We start from the raw sequence: 5,882 nt of genomic DNA on the forward strand, positions 1-5,882 counted from the left end.
AGGGGACCTAGAAAAGGTGGGCACTGTTTTAAAGGTGTCTACCTTTAAAGATGTCTATATGTCTATACAGGCCTAAATTTTATGGGGAAATCCTGATTTGTGTTCATAGTACGGCCCCCGGAGGATTTTATGACCATGGTAGGAATTTGAAGTGGCCCCTCGAATGAAAAAGGTTCCCCACCCCTGCATTAAACATTTCTACTAGCCACAGCTTTGCTGCCAGTACATTTTATTATGATACTATAAGCTCAGAAATTAAGTTGATCAAACAATTCGATCTGTGCTATAAACATTTAAATGAACCTACAGAATAGGCTATCAAAACAGAATCATCTGAATGATCTTTCTTGGACATACATTTTGAAGTGACCCTTCGAATTAAAAAGGTTCCTCAGCTGCTTTTGAGGAAAAACATCAATGTGCTTGGCCACTCTGGTTTTTAAATGGTATTCTGAACTAAAGCAATGATTGTTCAAGTTAGTTGAAAATAGACCGTCTCTGGTTAAATTAGTTCTACACCAAGCCTTTAGGTGGCAGTAAAACGAATTGGCACAATGCGAATTCCACACACAAGCCACAAAGAAGCCATCAGCCGCGGTCAACAGCACCTTCCTGATTGAACAGAACCACGCGTTGTCTGTGTGGTTTACAAGTTTCTTGGCGATATGGGGGGAAAGTTCCTCACATACCAACGGAAAATGGGCTTCATATACATGTAAGTACATTTTACTCAACTGTGGTTTAAAGTTTCAGTACTCAAGAGCGATTGAATAGCTCCTCTGAACACAGATCCGCCATTGCTAAGTTATGGCACAGCCGCTTTACATAGCTGGTAGCTCAAGTCCCCTCAATGTGACTACACTAGTTGCTGCTGTACGCTAGGAAATTCTGATGACTTGCGAGCATCGTAATGACAAAATGCTGTGGTGAAACAGTGAATATGTTAACTATACTTGTTGATGGTAAATTGTTTGACATTGCTCGTTCTCAGTTGCCTTTCCCCTGCCTAAAGGATTCCCTGATTGACGCTCCCAACCCAGGACGCTCCCCTTTCATCTCGCTCCCACTAGCCAGACTATCGGTACCACCGCCATATGGCGGAGCTAGTTATGTTGTTGATGTTAGTTTTTTGTTTCTAACCCTAACCCTAAATTGCTTGTGTGTGGCAGTATATGATAATACGTGAAATATAATCGGGTGGGACTACACGTCCGGGAGTGATAGAAACACCTGGGACCGCACGTCCGGGAGCGATCTCAGTTGGGAGTCTCCATCCCCCACCGCCTAAGGATTGACAAAGGCTACCGTTAGCATGCTATTGCATTAGCTCATCAACTAGATGCTGGGCACTGCTCATTTTTCACGTCTGCCCGGCATTTCGCTGATGAACTAACGCTTAGACGCCTTGCCAATGTATTTTACAGCGGCAAAAAAATGCATCTAGGCGACGTTGGAAAGACTGGTGTGCCGTCTGGGTATGTTGGTTTTCAGTGCTGGGCAGTAGCGAAGCGACTAGTTTAATTACATTCTCTAGTAGCTTGGTCGTAGCGTCACTACTATGTATCGAGTAGCTAACATCCCTTGAAACATCCCTTGCCCTTTCACCAAACCGACCGATTCTTCCTTGTTGCGTTCTATATTATGAAAGCTAACCGTGAGTAGTTCTGGCGGCAGCTCTCAGTAACGCGAGCCCAATGTATCAGCGCGAGCTCAATATCGACCAGAGTGGTCAAGTTGAGCACGCCACCCCGACATCAATGTGAAATACCCTGGCATTTGCAACAGTAGGCAACCTGTCCTTTAAAATGATGGGTCCTCAAAACAGCACTTGTTGCACAAATAAGTGTAGATGGCCTCTTCAAGAAATTGAAATTTATGTATGGTCACTTTTTCTTATTGTTTCACGTGGAGGTCTACTGACCTTGTCTAAATAATGTAGGCTAGTTTATGTCCATGTATTATATTAGGACCCAAGGTTAATGGGTTATTCTATTTGCCATGTTTTCACAGGCTGCTGTCTCATAATATGGCGAAGACGAGTCACCTGAAGGCCTAACTCGCCATAGAAGACTGAAAGAATGTAAGATTAACTTCTTTGTGACCAATATGACTTGCTCATTGATACATTTGCTATGTCAATATGAGGTGCATGGCAAAATATTTAATTCATTTGTCTCGCTTCTAGGAGCTGTAGAAACAACAGGGTGTTCTTTTTCAGGGTATTCTTTTTTATAGAACTGGACAGGTCATTTATTCGTTCCCCTTGTTTTTTGAAGTGTCCTGCAGGATGCTGTGTCCTGCAATCCTGTGTGCTGTGCTACAGACGCGTGTGGAGGTCAACCCAAAATGGGCACAGTCTCACCACAGAAGAGTGAAAGAGGGTAAGCTTAACCTATAGCCTACGTCAGTGGTGGGGAACCTTTCTCATTCGAAGGGCCAATTCAAATTCACCCGAGGGGCCGTAAAAGTTCTCCAAGGGCCGTACTATGAACACAAACCAGGATTTTCCCCTTCACTTTAGACCTATATTGAAGGCAGCCACATTTAAACAAACACCACCTTCTTCAGCTTCCCTGAATATAACTTAATTGTATTGCAAATGTATTTTCTAAGGTTCCTTTACAAAATATGTCATATTTTATGTGAAGCTGAATAACATTAAAATTATATCGGGGACCAGATAAAACGGCCTCAAGGGTCGCAAACGGCCCTCAAGACATAGGTTCCCCACCCCTGGCCTACATTGGCAATATGACTTGTGCTACTTTATAGATAAGTTCTCAATGCTGTGCATTGCTATGTTTTGATTTATTTTCTTACATCCTACATATCCTGGCAGGGAGACATAGTGCATGAGACCATAGAAGACTGAAATAGGAGATTATCCCTGTTGGGCTCAATATGATTTGCTTATTGATATATTTGCTATGTCAATATGAGGTGCATGGTGAAGTATTAATTTATTTGTTGTTTCTACAGCTCCCAGAAGTGAGACTGAGTGCCTGTTGCAGTATGACGAGGACGCAGTGACCAGAGACCTTCAGTAGACCCTGCTGGCATGATTGGCGTCTGAAGAACATGAAATCAACAGCAATGTTTATAATGTTGTACATACCTGTATAGTCTGTATTAAAAGGCAGTACCTGTAGTATTTTTCCTCTTACTTTCATATTTACCTCATATTTACTATGAATTGACAACTTTTACTAAAATCAATTTTTGTATGTGCCCTGACTAAAACTATCCTTAAACCTAACCTGTCAGAGATGTAACAACAACCTGCTCTTAGCAATGTGGCAGCAGTCTACTTGGATGCAGCGGGGAACATAGAACCCTTTTTTGAAAAAGCATTGTATGTTTCTGAGTTTTATGAATTGTGCCCTTCCCAAACATCATGCATAGGCTAAGCGTATCTATGACACGCTGATTTGAACTCACTATCGCGTGTGTCCAATACGCATTTTCAAGTTAAGTCGTGCTCCACAACGCCCTGTGACAGGTTAGGTTTAGGGATGGTTTTGGTTTAGGCACAATTTAGGTAGAAGTTCGCCTAATCTCGCTGTTCTTGGCAAAAGTAAAGCAGCAGAAACATTACTTCACTGACAGGTTAGGTTTAGGGGTGGTTTTGGTTAGGGCACAGCAAAACATATTTGCGTTTAGTAACAGAAATGCGCTGTGACAAAACAAAGTCGCCGACACGGCGGGAAAACTGCGCAAACCTCGTCACTAGTCAAAAGTGCATGAAAGCGCTTTACCGTTGCGTTGAGGAGCACGCTTTGAATTCAAAATGCGTCGCACCATGCACTAGCGTGCGATACGTACGCTAAAGCATGATGACAGCCTGCCCAAACTTAACTTGTCGGCAATGAAATGTTTCCTAGTTGTACATTTGTGACCTGAGTGCTGTGTACATCACTGCATATATAGTATATTGTTTGCAGGGTATGTGTGTAGTTGCATGGTTCTTGTCAAAGTGTGTGTACATTGTTTGGTGTGATATTAAAAGCGTTTTTTAAAAAAATCATTTTCATTTCATTGATTTTCATTTTATCAATAAATTCACATCATGCATGCTAAAGCCCCATCACAGTGCAGCCTATAATGATGTGAATATACAAAGTAAAATCAACCTAGGTATATTATTAATAATAATTTTTGCATAATTATACGGACCTACTGTATACGGTCTGCATAAATTAATCCAACGTGACCAATAGAAGGTCGTAGCTGCTAACCAATAGCGCAGCTCTTTTACTTTGAGTCACGTGTCTTTTTCGTCCAATAAGAGCAAGGCTAGTCCGCGTTCCGGGCTGGCTGTCATTGCCTTTCATGTGGTAATCGTTGGGCCATTAACACCCTGCTGTGAGACCTGTTCGCGGCTCGCGATTCGCTTCCGGGCGAGTTAGGTGTCATCAAAATTGTTAGTTTTGATTCTCTCAAGCGCTCAAAATCAGACGAAAGTTAGGCAAGTCCGTGGACGATGAGGGACGAGTTCATTGTCACAAATCCCCCTTTTCGTGCTGTGGCTCCAACCTATTTTGTTTTAATTCAAGTCTCTGCGTGGAGCTAGATATCGGAATGTCAAAATTCGCCTTATTCTGCATCTTTTTGAAAATGTCTGGGTCCGACCAAAATGTGATCACTCGTTCCAATTGTCATTTCCAACAACTCCACAAAGTTTCATTGAAATCTGTGCATAACATTTTTAACTATCCTGTCGACAGACAGACAGACAAACAGATTAACAAACCAACGTTACCAAAAACATAACCTATGAAGGTAACAACAGAGATTCTTTAAGTATATCTCTCTCTACTCTCTCTGGGAACAACATCCACAAACACCAGCTATACACCCACTCACACAACACACTCAGCCACACCTTCTGACACCCACTAGCTCACACTCAAACTGTCTGGTACGAACATAACTGAACAATTTCACATAATTCCTGTGTTTCTTTCTTTGTCTCACCCTCAATGTGATGTCTATGTACCACTCCCCTCTCTCTCTCCTTATATCTCTCCCGCCCCTTCTCTCTCTCTCTCTATCTCTCTGTGTCTCTCTCTCTCATTCTAACCCTCCCTCTCTCGCCCCTTCTCTCTCTCCCTCTACTTCTCCCTCTGTGTCTCTCTCTCTCTCTCTCTCTCTCACTCATTTCAGCCCCTCCCTCTTCTCTATCTCTCTCTCTCTCTCTCTCTCTCTCTCTCTCTCTCTCTCTCTCTCTCTCATCCCTTTTCTCTCCCTTTACCTCTCTCTCTCTCTCTCCCTCTCTCTCCCTCTCTCATCCCTTTTCTCTCCCTTTACCTCTCTCTCTCTCTCTCTCTCTCTCTCTCTCTCTCTCTCTCTCTCTCTCTCTCTCTCTCTCTCTCTCTCTCTCTCTCTCTCTCTCTCCCTCTCTCATCCTTTTCTCTCTCTCTCTCTCTCTCTCTCTCTCTCTCTCTCTCTCCATCTCTCATCCCTTTTCTCTCCCTTTACCTCTCTCCTCTCTCTCTCCTCTCTCCCTCTCTCTCTCTCCTCTCTCTCTCTCTCTCTCTCTCTCTCTCTCTCTCTCTCTCTCCCTCTCTCTCTCTCTCTCTCTCTCTCTCTCTCTCCCTCTCTCATCCCTTTTCTCTCCTTCTCTCTCTCTCTCTCTCTCTCTCTCTCTCTCTCTCAAATTCAAATTCAAAAGTGCTTTATTGGCATGACAAAAGAAACTTTGTATTGCCAAAGCATGGTACATAACATATATAAGACAACAATAATAGGAACAGTAAGACATAATAAAATTATACCACTTGTGTGTGTGTGTGTGTGTGTGTGTGTGTGTGTGTGTGTGTGTGTGTGTGTGTGTGTGTGTGTGTGTGTGTGTGTCAGGGCTTAACGCTAACACACGCCAGGTA

General features: G+C 42.9%; 1 long non-coding RNA gene across 1 annotated transcript; it reads left to right on the forward strand.

Annotated features, from left to right (window-relative positions):
• Nucleotides 1–327: 327 nt before the first annotated feature.
• LOC134437936 (uncharacterized) lies at nt 328–3,148 on the forward strand. The gene is made up of 4 exons (XR_010032510.1): nt 328–715; nt 2,011–2,080; nt 2,277–2,381; nt 2,980–3,148. It is a non-coding gene; the product is annotated as an uncharacterized LOC134437936 (long non-coding RNA).
• Nucleotides 3,149–5,882: the final 2,734 nt, after the last annotated feature.

This window comes from Engraulis encrasicolus, chromosome 21, assembly GCF_034702125.1.
Source record: "Engraulis encrasicolus isolate BLACKSEA-1 chromosome 21, IST_EnEncr_1.0, whole genome shotgun sequence".
Classification (NCBI taxonomy): Eukaryota; Metazoa; Chordata; class Actinopteri; order Clupeiformes; family Engraulidae; genus Engraulis; species Engraulis encrasicolus.